General features: G+C 32.0%; 1 pseudogene; it reads left to right on the forward strand.

The window, feature by feature from the left end:
• The first annotated feature begins 79 nt into the window (after positions 1–79).
• Positions 80–17,455, forward strand: LOC108451584 (uncharacterized; annotated as a pseudogene).
• Positions 17,456–20,044: the final 2,589 nt, after the last annotated feature.

Here is a 20,044-nt window from a genome sequence, read left to right on the forward strand (position 1 = left end):
ATGTTTGCATCCGTTTCTGAACCACAAACTGGAATTTCGGTCACAACCGTGTACTTTCTTAGGGTATAGCTCTAAACATATGAGGTATCACTATTTCACACCGGAGGGTAAGGTGGTCATCTTTCACCATGTGGTCTTTGATGAACAACGGTTTCTATTCTCTTCGCCTGCCATGCACCCTGACTCTACTCTTGGTTGTGTTCCTACCTATGTACCTATCATTCGATCGTCTGCTGTTCCACCATTTGTTCGGCAGTCTTCTACTCCGAGTCCCACTCTCAATCAATCTAGTTCAGTTGACTACCATGCTACTTGTAGTCCACCATCATCCAAGTCTGTTGATGTGTCATCTGGAGGCCATTCTACCTCAATGTCGGAGGCTCCTATTCCCCTTACAAATACTCATCGTATGGTCACTCGCTCTAAGGCAGGAATTTTTAAACCAAAAGTCTTGCATGTTGAAGCTGATGCTTTTGAACCTCGCACTATTGAGGATGCTCTTGCTCATCCAGAATGGAAATTAGCTGTTCAAGCTGAGTTTGATGCTCTTACTGTTAATTCTACCTGGACTTTGGTTTCCTTAGCCCCTGGTCGGAAGGTTATCGGATGTAAGTGGTTGTTTAAGGTTAAGAAAAATCCTGATGGGACTGTTGGTCATCGTAAGGCTCGCCTGATTGCTAAAGGTTGTTCATAGGCTCCCAGCTGTGATTTCAAGGAGACATTTAGTCCTGTGGTTAAGCCGGCTACTATTAGAGTCATATTATCGGTTGCTGTGTCTAAGGGATGAAAACTTCGTCAGGTTGATATCAACAATACTTTTTTGGATGGGGACCTTACTGATAAGGTGTTTATGCAGCAACCTCCAGGGTATGTTCAGTCTGGTCCTAATGGTGAACATTTGGTATGTCATCTGACCAAAGCTCTACATGGCCTACGTCAAGCTCCACGTGCCTGCTTTGACAAACTGAAAGGTTTTCTTGTTTCTGCCGGTTTATTTTGTCTAAATCTGATGCCTCGTTATTTGTGCATGTTACGTTTACCTTCACTTTGTATGTTTTGGTTTATGTGGATGACATTATAATTACTGGTGATCTACTAGATAGCATTGATGTTTTTGTTCAACAGTTGCATCAAGAATTTTTCCCTTAAAGATATGGGTGACCTGCATTACTTTCTTAGTGTTGAGGTTACGTGATCATCTAATGGCAGTTTACATTTATGTCAACGCAAATAAATTCGTGACATCCTTGATCGTAGTGGTCTGACAAATGCAAAAAGTGTGAACACACTAATGATTAGCTCATCTGTTCTTTCCAAGGATGATGGAGAACGTCTCAGTGATCCCACCGAGTATAAAAGTCTTGCTGGTGCTTTGCAATATATAGTTTTAACTTGCCCTGATATTGCTTATGCTGTAAATCAGGTTTGTCAATTCATGCATGCTCCGACTTTTGAACATCTGGTTGCATTAAAGCGAATTCTACGATACTTATGTAGCACACTTGATTATGGGCTACTTTTTCAGCCATCTAATCGGTTGTCTTTGGTGGGCTATGCCGATGGCAATTGGAGGCTAGATTTTGATGATCGTTGCTCTACGACCGGATATTGTGTCTTTTTTAGTCAAACACCTATTTTTTGGTTGTCGAGACCATTTTCAAATCGAGTTTTGGAAAATGGGAATCGATTTTAAAAAACGAAAACGGGAGTCGCCACCGATCTTTTTAGGTGTGATTGGATTACCTTTAAAACATTTTGTTTTAAAATCATTAGTTTTGGTCCACGAAATAAAAGAACGGGTTCGGGAGTCGGTTACGTACGAGGAAGGATTAGCACCCTCGTAACGCCCAAAAATTGGTACCTAATTTGATTATCAAATGTCTTTAATATCGGAAATTTAAAAAATTTTAAGATGTAATCCTCTTTAAAATACTTTGATTTTTAAAATTTGGGTTCACTCGTATCAAAACATTGACACTAAGTTAACCTTTTGGAAATCCCTCTCTAGAAACGATAAATTGCCACATCCAATAAGTTAGGACACAACACTTTGAAATTCCAAGATAGTTGCTCATATTTTGAAAATCTTAAAAACTTAGAAGGGTACTTGACTATTCGAACTCAACGAGAAAAGTTGCAACCCAATAAGTTAGGGCACTACTTTTCTCGAAGCTTTCAAATACTAAGCATTGCCTTTATGTTTTTTTGAAAACTTTTGGGCCTTATTTTTTAAAAAATGATGTGTTATGAATGGTATTATATTATAAATCATATATAATAACACATTATTGTAGTAGGTAAAGGATACATGCATTTAAATAGAATAGAGACAATAATATAAAGATCGTGCTAGATGCATAAAGATCATATATACATGGCAAATGCATACAAAGATATATATAACATGTATTGAAAATGAATAAACAAAATATACAAACATATAAAGTAATAATTAAATAATGCATGATATACAAAAATAATGCAATATCAATGTACATGTTCATGAAATGTAATATCAAATAATAAATATAAGATAACATATAATACATGATATATAAAATGAAATGAGTTATTATTAACCAAATATACATATAACACAAATAATAACATAATTTAATAATAATCTTAAAATAGTATTTGCTATACAATATAATAACAAAATATTTATAAAAGAATGATAAAATATATTGGTTTTTTTAAAATACATAGAAAAGAGTATGTAAAAGAATTTATAACACATAAAATATCATTTTAAAATAAAATAATACATAATAAGTAAATAATTAATAATTTAATGTGTGTATAATATGAGTTAGAAATATAATTCAATTTCCAAATTTTGAAATTTTAAGTAATATAAGGAATAGCAAATAATATAATAAATAATATATACATAACATATATATATATATATAATATATAAGAAAAATAATAAGTAATATAGAATAAAAATAATCAACGTTATAGAATAAAACATAATTTGAATATATAGGAAATAAGAATTATAATAGATATGATATAAAATAATGAAAGTATATATGTAAGGGCAATATATATATATATAATTAATAAATATATAATACAAGTAAAATATATTAATAATATATAAAAATAATGTTAATAATAATAATAATTTGTGAAAAATAATATACGATAAATAATAATAATGTATGATAAAAATAATCTTATAGTATATAATAAAAAGTAAGGTTTTGAAAAAACAATATCTACATATAAGAATATATATATATAATAATAATAATAAATGAATATATAGGGCTAAATTGAAAGTGCAGCAAAATTGCGAGACGAATTTAAAAGAAATAAAAATGAATTAAGGCCCAATTTAAAACGCGCGTAAAACGAAAGGGACTCATTGGGCAAATCGCCCTATTCCCAAAACGGCGTCGTTTCCCTTAATATGGTTTCAAAACACTGTGAGGGTTAAATTGAAATGGAATTGAAACATTAAGGCTAAATTACAAATAAGTATTAACGAAATTATGAATAATTAAAAAATAGGAGGACCAAATGAGCAATTATTCCAATTTTCAAAGCACGAGGATCCTCCCCGGCTAACCGGGTCAACACGCGGATCCTGGGAGCTTCAAAACGTCATCATTTTAAGCTTATTAGACTAAGCTAAAATGATGTCATTTTGTTAGGGTTATTTAATCCAAAACTACGGCCTAAAAATCATTTGAAATATCGTTTTAGGAAAAAAAAACAAAAATCCTCTGAAGAGGACTAGGGGCCGGTCATCAGAGTTCTGTGGAGTCTCCATCCACCAGTCCCCACACGCCTACGCGCCGCCATGTACGGCGGTCGGAGGGTTAAAAAACCCTCCCTTTTTTAAGCGTAATACAGGTAACTTTCTTTCCTTTGTAAAACCTCAGTAATTTTTGCTTAGAACAATTTATGTATGCATGCTAAAATAAAAAAAGGTACACGATTAAATCACCTTTTGGAAACTGTTTGTCTTTCTCTCTGAGTCGAATATATAAGTATATTTCTATTTTCAAAAATCCGGTCCTTTACAATGGTTTGATTTCGGGCTTTTATAGCCACGATTATGATTACATAAACTGGAAATAAATCAAAGATTTCTTTCCATTTCTTGTCTGTTGTATCATATCTTTGATTGATCTGCTGAAATCTTTTTAGTTTCCTTTTGTTTGCAGGTAACCTACGAGAATCTCGCTTAATCACTGAGGTTTGCACGTTGATGGAACTAACACCAGATTCTGGCGTATCTTGCGCGTTGATGGTGGTGCGTCGATTGATGACAGAGTCGAGAAGTCACGGCGTGCTTGGTGTCGATGATTGAGATGAAAGGTCATGTCGTTTGAAGTGCCCGAAGCTTTAGAAATTCCTTACTGGCGAGGAGGAAGAAACCCTAGGGTTTGATTGTGTGTTTGGGGTTCATTGGGCTGCTAAGAATTTGGGCCATGGTGTATTGGTGTATTGGGTCCCAGAACGGGCTATGGGGTTATTGGGTTTATTTGGGTTCTTTGGGTAGTAGCGAGTGGGTCCTTGGTAGGACCTTGTAATTTGGACTTTTTAATTGGACATTTTTAATTTTTATTTTTTTGCTTTCAGCCCGGTCAAATTTGGGCTATTACATTGGTCCTCCAAAAAGTAACAAGTTGTCTCTTGCTCTACAGCTGGGGCCAAATAGAGGAGTCTTGCTACTGCTGCCAGTGATGTTACCTGGTTACTTTCGCTTTAGCACGAATTACATTTGTGTTCTGCTAATGTACCCACTCTTTGGTGTGATAATTCTAGCACCGTTGCTATTGCAGCTAATCTTGTTCTCTATTCTAAGTTCAAACATGTGGAGCTAGACCTGTTTTTTACCCGCGAAAAGGTGGTTGCTGGCTTACTCGTGGTTGGTGAGGTTCCAGCTTATGACCAGGTTGCTGATGTTCTTACTAAGCCACTGTCTGTTTCGCCTTTTGTTCGTTTTTGAAATTTTCTTCAGGTTTTTCTGGTAGAGAAGATGGGAGAATGTTAGAATATGAGAAAGGAGTTTTATTAATCTGCTAGTTTGTTATAATCCAACTGTAATGCAGTTGTAGTATGGTTAGAGTTGTTAGCTACAGTTAACTCATCCAAGTGCTGTATATATTCTTGCTATTGTTAGCATAGAAGGACAAATATCAATTTAAGTCTCAAGATTCATTTTCTGCTTTACATTTTCTTCATAGTCTATATTTTATTGTAATTACCTTGTCTTAGATATTCTATCACAATGGTACATCACCTGCAACTGCAACTCCGAGTTGGAGCCAGCCTAATTCCAGCAGCAGGGCCTGCCGCACTGACGACAAAAAGCCTTTTACTTGTACACAAATGCCAGCTTCTAGTGCAAACCTTGTTATCAATAATCCCTCTAAACTCCCACTCCCGGAACATGCAAGTGCTCTACGGGTCTCATACCAGACTCATGCTACTAATCATCACCACAACAACAAGGATGTTAATGTTAATGCTGCAACACCAGTTCAAGTAGTTGACAAATTTATACCAAACCACCTCTTGCAATTCCGCGACCCTCTGTATTACCAAATGCGCTTCCGAGAGTCGGTAAGTCAACTTTTTTTAGACAGATTTTTGTCTAAGAACAACTCGAAATTCTGACATTCAATCAATATAATGGGTGGCAGGGAGTAATAGGATTTCTACACGGCTTACCTTGTATGCACCTTTACATCAAGCCGCAATGAAAGGTGATTGGGAAAAAGCTAAAGAGTTCCTAACTATTCATCCAGGTGCTGCAAATGTCAGGATAACCAACCCATTGGAAACAGCTCTTCACATTGCTGTAAGGGCTAGACACATTGGATTTGTAGAGGAGGTAGTCTAGTTAATGAGCGTATCAGACTTGGAATGAAGGGACAAATCCAGTAACACCACGCTTTTTGTTGCCGTTGCTTCGGGTTTTACTAGGATTGCAGAGGTAATGGTAAAAAAGAACAAACTTTTGCCAGGGTTAAAGGGGAACAAGGGGGTGACACCACTCTGTATTACTGCACAAAAAGGCCACCGAGACATGGTTTGGTATCTTTACAATGTGACCACTGCTGATTATTTTAATCAGGAGGATTATATTGGGTTGTTTATAGCAACCATCACTACTAATTTATTTGGTATGAACTTTGAAGTGAATTATATTAGATGTTTAGTAATGGTTAGAGCCATTAAGTCCATACTTTATAGTCCATTTATAAAATAGCTGATCAAATTCTCCTTTTCTACTTAGACTTAGCTCTCTGCTTAATTCAGCACAATCCAGAATTGGCTATTTTGTGTGATTCAAATGGGGAGACGACACTCCATGTTTTAGCTCGAAAGCCCACGGCATTTTCCAGTAAAAATGCTGGGAATCTGGGAAAAGTTTATCTACCCATGTAAGTTTTAAGACTTTCCTTTTAATATCCTTTTCATAATTCAATTAGCTGGATTTGGGAAGCATTGGAAATTTAATCAAATGATTCAAATCGTTATATCTTGTATTTGTAGTTTTATTTATGATTGTCTTATTGCAAACCAGTATTTTCCATTCCCTACTTATGTTTTGATCAACATTTGCAGCATTTTTGAACTTTCCTTGCCTTTATTTCAAGTAATTTTAGTTAAGTCCACTGAGAAAGAGAGAACAAACAGAGCACGCCTTCAAACTAGTAAACCTAACTGACTACTTGTAATTGTCAAAGAACTCCGATAGACAAGTTAATGATTACAATTTACCGCTGTAATATGAGAAAAGATTGTATGAAATATATATATTAGTTAGATTTATTGGTGGTACAAACCAGAAAAAATAGCATTCCTGGGCTGTGGAATAGGGCTTTTTATAAAAGATTTATTGCTTGGGGAAAATGTAAATTGTAATCATAATAGTTACTTATATGCTCTTGCAGGGATCTATGTTGAACCAGTAACTAAATGTAGTTACCCCTCGGGCATGTCGAAGCCTTGCCCTGCGATACAAATCAAGGTTTCTCTCTCATTTTGGGAGTAATGAAGTTTTATGGTATTCCAGGTTAATCAAAACTTCATTTTTAACTAGAAAGTTTATTTGGAATGTATGCAGTGTGTCGAGATCATTTTTAAATCGAGTTTTGGAAAATAGGAATCGATTTTAAAAAACGAAAACGGGAGTCGCCACCAATCTTTTTAGGTGGGATTGGATCACCTTTAAAACATTTTTGTTTTAAAATCATTAGTTTTGGTCCACGAAATAAAAGAACGGGTTCGGGAGTCGGTTACGTACGAGGAAGGATTAGCACCCTCGTAACGCCCAAAAATTGGTACCTAATTGATTATCAAATATTTTTAATGTCAGAAATTTAAAAAATTTTAAGATGTAATCCTCTTTAAAATACTTTGATTTTGAAAATTGGGGTTCACTCGTATCAAAACATTGACACTAAGTTAACCTTTTGGGAAATCCCTATCTCGAAACGACAAATCACCACATCCAATAAGTTAGGACACAACGCTTTGAAATTCCAAGACAGTTGCTCGTATTTTAAAAATCTTAAAAACTTAGAAGGGTACTTGACTATTCGAACTTGACGAGAAAAGTTGCAACCCAATAAGTTAGGGCACTACTTTTTCGATATTTCCAAACACCAAGCATTGCCTTTATATTTTTTTTAAAATTTTGGAGCCTTGTCTTTTTTAAAGATGATGGGTGGGGAATTGTATTACATTATGAATCATACATAATAATATGTTATTGTAATAGGTAAATAATACGTGCATTTAAAAATGAATACTATGATATAAGGATCATGCATTAGATATATACATATAAAATAATACATATAAAGCAAATATTAACAATATGCATACAAAGATATATATATATATATAGCATGTATTAAGAATGAATAAACAAAATATACAAACATACAAAGTAGTAATTAAATAATGCATGATATATACAAGAAAGCAATAATTTAATAATGTATAGCATACAAAAGAGTAATATAATATCATTGTATATGTTCATGAAATGTAATACCAAATAATAAATATAAAATAACACATGATATATGCAAAATAAAATAAAATAAGTTATTGTCAACAAAGTATACACATAACACAAATAAAGACCTAAATTTTAAGAATAATTTTAAATTAGTATTTGCTATATAATATATAAAATATAATAACAAAATATTTATAAGAGAATAATAATTATAAAAAAATATAATATAAAAGTAGGTAAAATGATTTATAAAATAATACATAACATAAAACATCATTTTAAAATAAAATGATACATAACTAATAATTATATATATATATATATATATATATATATATATAATATGAGTTTAAGATATAATTTAATTTACAAATCTTATAATGAATAATATAATAGATAATATATGATACACATAACATATATATAAAAAAATAATAAGTAATATAGAATAAAAATAAAATATAATAAATGTTATAAAATATAATTTAAATATATAGGAAGTAAGATATATAATAGATATAATATAAAATAATGAAAGTTTATATGTATAAATAATTAACATATAATACAAGTAAAAATATAATAACAATATAGAAAAAAATGATGTAAAATAATTGGAAAAATAATAGATAATATGAAGAATAATAATATATACATAATGAAATAATCTTATAGTATATAAATAATAAGGATAAAATAAATATCAATATATATATATAAATATATATATAGAACAAATATAGGACTAAATTTCAAATTCAGCAAAATTACAGGGCGAATTTCAAAGAAACAAAACTGGATTAAGGCCCTATTTAAAACGCGCGTAAAATTAGAGGGACTCACTAGGCGAATTGCCCTATTCCCAAAACGGCCACGTTTCTCAGAATATAATTTAACAACTGTCAGGACCAAATTAAAACTAAAATAAAATAATAGGGCCAAATCATAAAAAAATAAAGTTTAATTGTAAACACAAAAGGGGTAGAATGACCGATTGGGAAATTAACCTAATTTTAAAAACTGCGCGGATCCTCCCCGGGTAATCGGGTCAACGCGCAGATCCTGGGGTCGCAAAACGACGCCGTTTCGTTCAAGCTATATAAGTTACATTCTCAGCTTAAGATTCATTTGAACCCCGATTTTAAAAAAAAACTAAAAAATTCTCTCTGAAAGAGAGAGAGGAAGGGAGCTCCGGGCTCTGGCCTTCGTACGCCATGCGCCGGTCCACGCGCCCACGTGCCGCCCTAAGGGCCACCGTGTACAGAGATCGGAGGGTTTAAAAACCCTCGTCTCTTCAGATCCAAAACAGGTAGTTCTTCTCCTTTTCAAATACCCTTAGTATTTTGCTAAACAGTTCATATATGCGCTAAAAAAAATAGAGAATAAGTCACTCGGTTATCACCTTTGAAACTGTTTGTATTCGTTTTTTATTTCTGTATCTGTGTGTTTTTTTACAAGGGTTACAAAGGGCTTTTTATAGCCACTGATTTGTTACATAAGGAAAGAAATCTCCAATTTCTTTCTATTTCTTGTCTACTGTATCTTTGACCATTATCTGCTGAGTTTCCTTTTCCATTTTGCAGGTACCCCGACGATCTCGGCGTTAACGGTGGTACCAAGGCCAGAGGGGAGGCCTGAGATCGCGGAGCTAGACGGTCGCGAGAGGGACGAACGCATTGATGGCGCATCAGTGTGCATTGATGGCCTCGATTTGGGGAGTTGAACCGACGCGTCTGATGGCTTCTGGAATCTTTTGCTTGCGCAAGAAGAAGAAGAAAGCGAAACCCTAGGTTTCTGCCTGGTCTCATGAATAAGATTTGGGCAGTTGGGCCTCTAGGAATTTAGGTTTGCAACGGGTAGAGGTGGTTTTGACCTGTTTGGTCGAGTTGGGTATTGGGTCTGTGTATTTGGGCTAGTTTAGTGTATCTGGGTAGGATGTAAACTGGTTTAGCTGAATTGTTTTGGTTTTGGGCCCATGATTTGGGCTTTGTAACTTGGACTGTTTAAATAAACAAACAAACATTTATTTATTCATCTCTGTATTTTGGTTTTGGTATTAAGGCCCGGACGAATTTGGGCTCTTACACAGTGTTCATTGGTTTAGCGGGAAGACTTTGGCATGCAATTCAGAAAACAAGTGGGTGCTGATATGAAACTTAGATTTTTCTCTTTTTTTTCTTCTGGCATAGTTAAAAATCCAATATTTGATCCGTGTTTAACTTAGTCCCAGGACATAAAGCAGTTTGCAAGAAAAAGTTACTGCATATCAGGGATTTAAATAGCGGTCCGCAATCAGAATAGCGGCCGTTATATTGCGGTAGCGGTGCCGTCCGAAACTACTATTACCAAAAATAGCAATGTGAAACCGTTTCACATCGATAGCGGCGGATCGCGGCCGTAATTTAACGGGTAACGGTAGATTGCGGCAATAACGGGCCGCTATTCCCGTTATTTCCCGTTATAGTAAATAAAAAAGAAATTCATCTGTCAACATTCAATAGAAACTCAAACAATCAACACAATAAAACAAAAGCCAAAAGGGAATATATTCCCCTGCAAAATTAGAGTTTTCAATTAAAAAAAAAGTAAAAAGAAGTTGAATACTTGAATCTGAAAAGAAAACAACAGTACGACACAGCAGCATATTTCTCAATCTCATATTTCGACAAACAAGAACAAGTGAACAACACAGCACGACAGCAATAGATGAAAGCGCCGAGGACTTGGATCTGAAAAGCAAACCCTGCCCTAATCACTTCCACATTCAAAGATTGATAGTTTTCAAGTAAGTTACCTGAAATTTTGTCTTGGTTCTTGGCTTCTTGCTTGCATGTCTTGATTCTGCACTTCTGCAGTGCATATGTTCTTTAGAGACTTTAGGGATGAACTGATGAAGGGACTAGGAAGAACTGAGAAGGCACACAACAACCAACAACATATTCCAAGAATTTCAGAGGAGAGGATGATAAGAGTTTCTAAAACTCTTTAGTTTTTCTTCTAAATTTTGTGTGTTTAGTCACTAAACTGTTTAGGGATTTAACTTTGGTTTGAAGAAATAAGAAGAAGTGGAGAACAGAGGCGTTTTGTCTTTTGTGGGTTATAATTTGGGTGTTTGTCATTCTTTTATTTTTTTAATTAAAATTGAAAAATATTTAATAATGCTCCACTTACTTAGGTAACTATTCTCACTTGTTTGAATAAAATTAAAAAAAAAAGAAAGCAAAACAAAGTTAACTTCTAAAAATAAAAATAAAATTATTTTGAAAAATGAGATTAGAATTTGATTTAATTTATATATATATATATATATATATATAAATTAATTCTGATCTTATTGTATTAAAAAGTATTAGTTAATTATTAATTTTTAAATTTAAAGTAAAAAACATTAATTTCAATTTGTTTAGTTGTTTTAATATTAAAACTAATTTCTTCTTTCACCCCAAAATAATAATTTCTTCAGCATTTTATATTTTAAATATATTTTTAATTTATTACAAATAAAAAATTATTAAAAGGTACATTCAAATTGAATCAAATACATAGGTAGCAAAAGTTAAAAATGGTGGTCGCTACTATTGTCACTTCAACATTATATATCTATTTTGTTGTAATGTAAAAACAACTCCTTAATAATCATGTAATAAAAAATAATATTGTAATAAAGCTAAATCTAAAAAAAGAGATAAAATTTTTAAGTAAGAAAGAAAATTAAACTTCAAATATAGAAAGACTGAAAGAGTATAGATGATAACCAATAAATTTTTTTGTGAATCAATATTATATAAAATCATGACATATTTTACATTGCAATTTTATCAATTATAACTTGGGTTGAGGATAAAAAAATGTTTGCTTCCTTTCTTTTAAAACGACATAAGAAAAAAAGAAAGGAAGAAGAAATGCAATTAAGAAAAGAAAGAAAACATGAGACAGTGAAAGTAAAAGGTTGGTGGTTGGTGCCTTGGTGGTTTGGATGCCATATCCGATAGGTTAGTCCAGAATGATGGTGCCATTGTCTCCAAGCAGAACTTGCATTCAACAATAATTCCAAATATTATTCTAGAACCAAAAACTTTGGAACCAAGTAATAATGGGTTATGGTGTATTTTTGTTTTTAAAAAAAAAAATTATGTATGGATTATGCAATAAATTTAAATTTTCCATGTTAATGATGTTTACTATTTTTTTTGTATTATATTGTTGATAATATAAGTAATGAGTTGCTTATATTTCTAAATATAATTTTATGTTTCTTATATATATAAAAATAAAGCATGCCACCATGTGAAGAGTTCTCGACTAAGGGATTGGAGGGTGCACCAAGTAATGATATAGGTTGGCACTTTGGAACTCCAGTGCCAAATGCGGAAGGAAATATCGTATGTAAACTTTGTGGTAAAGTTGTGAAATGAAAGATAACACGATTTAAAGAGTATATTGCTCATAAAACCAGCAATGTTGCACCATGCCCTAATGTTACTGGTCTGTGATACTTTATTGTTATTTTTAAATATTATTGTGAATTTATCAATAAAGTTATATATAATTGATAATAATATAAAGTGTGAATTATTTTTATTTCATTAACAGTGTCATTAGAGAAAGTATGATGAATGTACTGAAAGAAAGCAACACAAAGAAAATAGTAAAAAGAGGAGAAAAGATGATTTCTTATCTCAATTAAGAGAAGAGGAGGATGAACACGAGGAATTCATTGATGAGATTTCTGCTATAAGGCAAACAACTCAAGAAAGTATCCAATCACAACATGAGTGGCATAGAAGGGAAGAATTCAGACGAAGTACTGGTGGTTGGGATAACATTTATGAAAAAGGGCGATCTTCTCAAGGATCATCCATCCCAACTGAGTCTGAGTTTACCTTAAGGGGAGCTATACCTGAATTGGTTAGAAGCAAAAGTTCAAAGCAACCAAAGGTCAGTGACTCTTTTTTAAAGAGTTTTCAAAAGAAGATAGGTGAAGCGGTTTCTAAATTTTTAATATATGAAAGACTTCCTTTTCAATTAGCAAGCTCTCCGTGGTTGTATAACTTAATTCAAGTGTCAACAGAAGTTGGACAAGGTGTAAAGCTCCCAACACCTTATGAGGTTTCGGATGTGTATTTGGAGTCAGAGTATTAACGAGTTCGTAATTGGGTAAACGGACTAAAGACTCATTGGAAAGAATTGGGTGCAACTCTAATGTGTGATGGTTGGACCAACAATTTGAATCAAATGCACATTATTAATTTCCTTGTTTATTGTAGTAAAGGAACCATTTTTTGGAAATTGGTAGATGTCTCAAGTGTTCATAGTAGAGATGCTAAATTCTACTACAGTTTGCTAGATTCAGTTGTAGAAGAAATTGGAGAAAATTACATTGTCCAAATAGTGACAGATAATGAGGCAGCAATGAAAGCTGCTGGAAAAAAATTAATGTTGAAAAGAAAACATCTATATTGGACCTCATGTGCAGCTCACTGTTTAGATTTATGCCTTGAAGATATTGGGAAAAGGCCCAGTGTAGCAAAAGTGTTAGATGAGGCAAAGAAAGTGACTTGCTTTATATACAATCACACTTGGACTGTTGATTTGATGAAGAAGTATACACAAGGGAAACAAATACTTCGACCCGCTCTTACTCAATTTGCAACTCATTTCATTCAACTTGAAGAGATAACAAGACAAAAGCAAGGTCTGAGAGAAATGTTTAGTTCAAAGGTTAGTATTTTATAATTAGTTAATATAATTACTTAAATATGGCAAGTAGCAATCTTTAATGATTTTATTAGTTCCAAATAATTTAAATTATATTATTTTAAAAATTTTCTTATGAATATATAGGAATACAAAGAATCAAAATGGGGACAAAACAAAAGTCAGGGCCTGCTTATAAAGCTAAAAAAATTATTTTGGGAAAAGATTTTTGGAAGAAAGCCAATGACCTCATAAAAGTTTATGAGCCCCTAGTAAAAGTATTGAGACTTGTGGATAGCGATGAAAAACCAACAATGGGCTTTATTTATGATGCTGTTGATAGAGCTAAACGAGCAATTCAACAAGATTGTCGATATTTTACTGAGTACGAAAAGATTATTGACAAAAGATGGAATTTTATGCATTCCGACTTGCATTCAGCTGGTAAGATAAAATGTTTCATATAATTAAGAAATATTTTTATATTTTATTATTTTAAGCTTTAGATTATTATTATTTGATGATATTCTTATAAATTATACTTAGGTTATTTTCTTAATCCTTAATTTCAATTTGGGGTGGAGCATTCTCAGAATCTACTAATAGAAACATTAGAAGGTACACGATCAGTAATTGAAAGATTAGAACCTTCTCTTGATACTCAAGTCAGAATGGTTAATCAGGTTAGATTCAATTCAAGTACTATTATTTGTAACTTAGTTACATAATTTGAAATAGAATTTTTTTTTTACTCTATCTTTTATTTATGCAGTTGTTACTATTTAGAGATAAACATGAGACATTCGGTACTCCACAAGCGCAAAGAGCTTGGAAGCAAATGAATCCGGGTAAACAATTAATTTAATTATTTAATTTAATTTATATTATTTAATTATATTGTACATTTTGTAGTTATTTTGAAATTTAAATAATATTATGCAGCGAGTGGTGGATAATATATGGCACATGTGTTCCCGAATTACAAAAATTAGCAATTAAAGTGCTTAGTCAAACAACTTCAAACATCAAATTGTGAAGCGAAATTGGAGCACATTTAGTTATATTCACACCAAGGCAAGAAATAGGTTGAAGTATAAAAAACTTGAGAAACTAGTGTTTACCTATTACAATATGAGGCTTTAGATAAGGCATCAAAAAAGAATGAGCACTGATGATATAAACACTAGTTTTAATCCTATCAGCCTTGATTATATCTTTGAAGATGTTGATCCACTATCAGATGGAGAAAATGCCGGTGTGTTGCCTGTGGATACCTCTGATGATGAAATGGATGTTAATCAATCTCAACAACAAAATTTGTCTCATTCAAGTTCTAGTTCAACGCCAAGTCAGAGTGGCGATGGACCCGACGGTGGTGGTTTAAGTCCAGTTGATGAGCATGATGGATATAGTGGTGATAGAGGTGAAATTAGGTCTTCTAGTCAGTATGGAGAAGAATATGGGGTCGGTACCACTAGTGGACATTTCCCTGATAGATCAGAGTTTGATGGAAATATGTTTCCTGAACCTAGGAGAGATAGAAGTGAACCTAGAGCTCCATCAAAAGGAAAAGGCAAGAAGCATACTTCTATAGGCTCTTCATCTGGTAGGAGATCGAGTTCTAGTAACCTTGGGTATAGTAATTCATCTACTAGTACTCAAGATTTTTATCCACTAGAACAACCCTCATATTTTCAACCTTCACTTGGTTATCCACAACCATATGGTTATTATCCACCATTTCCTAATTATGGTGTGCCATACCAGCCTCAAATGCATTCTCCATCACCAATGTATCACCCACCTCCACCTCTCATGTATCCTCCTCCTCAAATATATCCTCCACATCAATTATATGAAAACCAATGTGAAAATGTTACTTTTTTTGGATATATTTTTGGACAAAGGCCAAGAGAATCAAGTCAAGAACGCTATCAAAGTTAAGGTGAAGGATCTGATCTTCCTCGTCATTCTACTAATTGTTGAAAACTAAATCGTATCACTACCATTATTTGTAAGGTATGTTTTTTTAAAAGAAAACTTTTGTTAATGTTCTTAATTTTGATGATATTAAAACATTTAAAACATATCTTTAGATAAATGAATGGAACATATTTTATGAAAAGATAATTAAGAATCGAAGCATGGTAAACTATATATAAAAGTAGAATGAGAGTGAGAATAAGTGGTAGGAAATAGGAATAATTAATGAGAATCTATACATTTATCTATTCTTTTTTTTCCTTTTGCAGCATAGAATGTTTATATCTTCACCATCTTCAAAGCTGTCAAGAAATATTGAAAGCATCTCTCGGTATGAATTTTTAATTATTTTATCTATAAAAACTTTCAAACTTATTAAATATGATAAATGTTTAATATTTTTTAATTTGTTATTAGTTAATATAACATTATTAGAAAATAAATATAAGAATAAGTAATGATTATAAAAGTTGTGTTCTCATATCATATTAATAAAAGTTCATAAGTGTTAGAAAACACTCTAAAAATCATTAAAAGTGACTTTTTATAATTATAATTATAATTATTATGATTCACAATAATTGTGCGAATTTTAAAAAAATTTACGACCGCGATACCCGCAGTGACCGCAATAGCATCCGTTATGTCCGCAACCGCGATAAACGCAACGCGATCGAAAACGCAGCCGCAACCGCAATTTAAATCCCTGTTGCATATGCAAGCCATTGTCCTTCTGAAGCTGTTATGGGATCAAATTTTATCATTGGAATACGCGCAAATTACGGATATACTAAGAAGCCCTTCACAAGTGTTATTTGTTGCAGCAGAATTTGGAGTTGTTGACCTCATAACTGAACTTTTTCAGTCTTATCCGGATTGATATGGAGAGTCGACGAGCATGGCCGAAGCATTTTTCATATGGCGGTCATTCATCGCCAAGAAAAGATCTTTAGACTTATACATGATAGAGGGGCACATAAGGATATGATTGCTGCTTACAGAGACAAAAACAATCATTGCATACTGCATTTGGCTGGAAAGATAGCAACTCCAAATAGACTTAATATTGTATCTGGTGCAGCTCTTCAAATGCAAAGAGAAATGTTGTGGTTTAAGGCAAGTCTTGAATATTTTCTCGCTTGTTCACTATTTGACATTATTAGAAGTTGTAATTTGAGTTGGTTTTTGGTAGAGAAGAATGTACAACCATTATACAAGGAAATGAGAGACAGTAATGGCAGAACGCCTCGAATGTTGTTCACGGAAGAGCATGCGAAATTGGTGAAGGAAGGAGAGAAGTGGATGAAGAGCACTGCTTCGTCGTGCATGCTTGTTGCTACACTAATCACAACAATGATGTTTGCAGCAATCTTTAGAGTACCAGGAGGCAATGACAATGAGAAAGGAACTCCCATATTTTTAGAAGCTACATCTTTCGTGATTTTTGCTGTATCAGATGCATTGGTTTTGTTCTCTTCAGTCACCTCTATATTAATGTTCTTATCGATCCTCACTTCGCGTTACGCAGAAGAAGATTTCTTGAGGTTACTCCCGCAAAGATTGATTGTTGGTCTTACTACCCTTTTTTTGTCCATAGCAGCAATGCTTGTCGCGTTCGGTGCAACCTTTTGTATTGTGCTTAGCCAAAGACTAGCATGGATAGCTGTCCCAGTAGCCTTCATTGCTTGTATTCCAGTTACTTTATTTGCCTTCTTACAGTTCCCACTCCATCTTGATATAATCCAATCTTCCTATGGTGTTGGCATCTTTGCCTGAATTTGTTCATTTATTTCTTAGTTTGTAAATACAAGAGAAATGGAAAGGAAAATAGCTTTGTAACTTACATTCGTTTGTGTGGAATGAAATCGTTGACACAGATACGGTATGTGTAACACCCAAACATCTCACTGGTATAATATTAGTATTTGGCAAATTTTCTCATTAACAATTGAATAATGATAGATTCTAAAAGAAATTTTAATAAAGATTAAATTGAATTTGTAAAAGATAGACTAAACGTACAAATTTACTATTTTAGGAATAAATATTTATTTTAATGAATGTGATGTGTTGGAAAATTGAGATATGCACTAGATTGAAAAGTGGTAAAAATACAGGGATTAAGGTTAAATTTTATTATTTTTTGAAAAAGGGCTTAATTGCAATTATACCATGAATAAATTATATATGCATAAGTAATAATTACAAATAAGTATGTCATGTGTAAAACAAATAGTGATGGAAAAGAATAAAATGATTATTTTACCTTTATGTCTTACATACGACAACATATTTTAAAGGGTAATTTGATTATTTGGTTATTAAATATTATTTTTGAACTTTTTAATTATAAAAGTGTGATATTTTGATGGGAAAAATTATAATCGTTGAATTAAATTTTGTTAGAAAATAATTGATATTTTAGAACTTTGAGGCATATTATTTTATTGATAAAATTGAAGGTTTGAATAATAAATTATGGATTTAGATTCTATATAATTTGCTCAAAATTATTGAGTGATGAATGAGAAATTGATGTTCAAATTAAACTATAGTTCTATATCTTAATGAACAGTTGTATCTTTTGAACAATTGTATCTTTTGGTGAACAGATTCATTGTTTTGGGTTTAATATTGCATTTTTTCATTCATTGTATTTGTTCACTTATATCTATTAACTTTTCAACAAAACTCTTTATGAATCGGTCTAAATCCCTTTTATTCATTTCTTTTCCTCTGTATAAAGCCAAGTTAGGAGACTTTCAAACACATCATCAAAAACCATCAATATCAAAAATTCCTTCCAAATTAATTCCTCTTGGTGATAGAGAAAGGCAAGATTGTGTTCGATCGATCATTGTTGTTGTGCTACTACTGTGATCATTGTTATTGTGTCCTAGGAGACAGACGTTCAACGTTACTCAAATCACCGAGTAGAGGTCGAATCTGTCTTAAGGAAACTGTTCATACAGGCCTTGACAAAATTCTTCTTCTAATTTTTAACTCTGTCCGATTACAGGTATTCTGTTGTGTTACTGCTACTGCATTATATTACATTATTATTGTTACTGACATAATAATACAACATATAATATTATATTTTCTCACATTAATTAAATAATTAAATGTTAAATAAAAATTAAAAAAAAAGTAAAGAAAATTCTAGAAATATGAATTGAGATCCTTCTCTGCTATAAACCCCAACGTGGGGTGCATGTTAAAAAAAAGGAGAGGAAAAAATTTTAATTTTATTCAATTTATCATTTTAATCTAAAATCTTTAAAATTTCATAAAATTAAAGTGAAATTTCACACCAAAATCTAATTCAAGAATGTTCTTTCATATGAAATCAACCATGAAAGCATGAAGAAGATGGAAATGAGAAAAAACATGGGTAAGTTGCTTAAATTATTATATTATTTTTATTTAATTGTATAATTTGATATAAAATTGTAAAAATTAAGTATGTATGATTATTTGTTATGTTTTTAAAGTGATGAAAGTATTATATTTATGTATGAAATGAATGGTAAATGATATTTTGAAAAATTTGGTGGATAATTTTATGTAAATAATTGAAAGTAATAAAGTGTAGGTGATTTTACTAAGAATATTATTTGAAATTGGAAATAAATTTTTGAATGTTATGAATATTTGAGTCCAATAATAATAAATTAAGTATTTGAATATTATGAAAAGTTTTGGAAATTTTTATTTAATGTGTCTTGTTCGGGTTTATTCTTGAATCGAGTAAAAGTGTTACAATATGTTGACTAATTTATTTATTGCTTACCTTTATCTTTAAACGAAGCAATAAGAGATTAGAAATATACATTTCAGTTTTTGGTTTGTATTTAGAAATATATTAATTTGATGGTAATGTAAGATTTTCTATTTTATTATTATATCATCTTAGGAAATACAATTTATCAAATTTGACAAATATAAAAATTATTTTAGGAAAATCTTAATTCCAACTAAAGCTCAAATATAAGAATTGAGTAATCAAACTTAAACGAGTAAGTTCGAATAGTTTAATTATATCTCAAGCTAAATAATAAGTCGTTTGTTCTGAATTGAGCTTGAGCTCAAGCTTATCACAAATCGAACTTTGTCTAACTTGATTCCAACGCTAGACTCTAAGCATGGTGTAACCATGTTTTGTAAATGAATTTTGATTCTGTTAATTTTAATTCAAAATTGATTTAACTTGATATGACCAAAAAGAAATTAATAATTTAAACTTGTTCGCCTTGAGTTTCAGAATAATCTTAACTCATAATGAATCAAACTTAAAAAGAGACGATTTGAAATAATTCGAACAAATAACTTGAAATAGCATCAGTATAACATTTTAAAAACAAT

The sequence above is a fragment of the Gossypium arboreum genome, chromosome 6 (assembly GCF_025698485.1).
Source record: "Gossypium arboreum isolate Shixiya-1 chromosome 6, ASM2569848v2, whole genome shotgun sequence".
In the NCBI taxonomy this organism is placed as follows: domain Eukaryota; kingdom Viridiplantae; phylum Streptophyta; class Magnoliopsida; order Malvales; family Malvaceae; genus Gossypium; species Gossypium arboreum.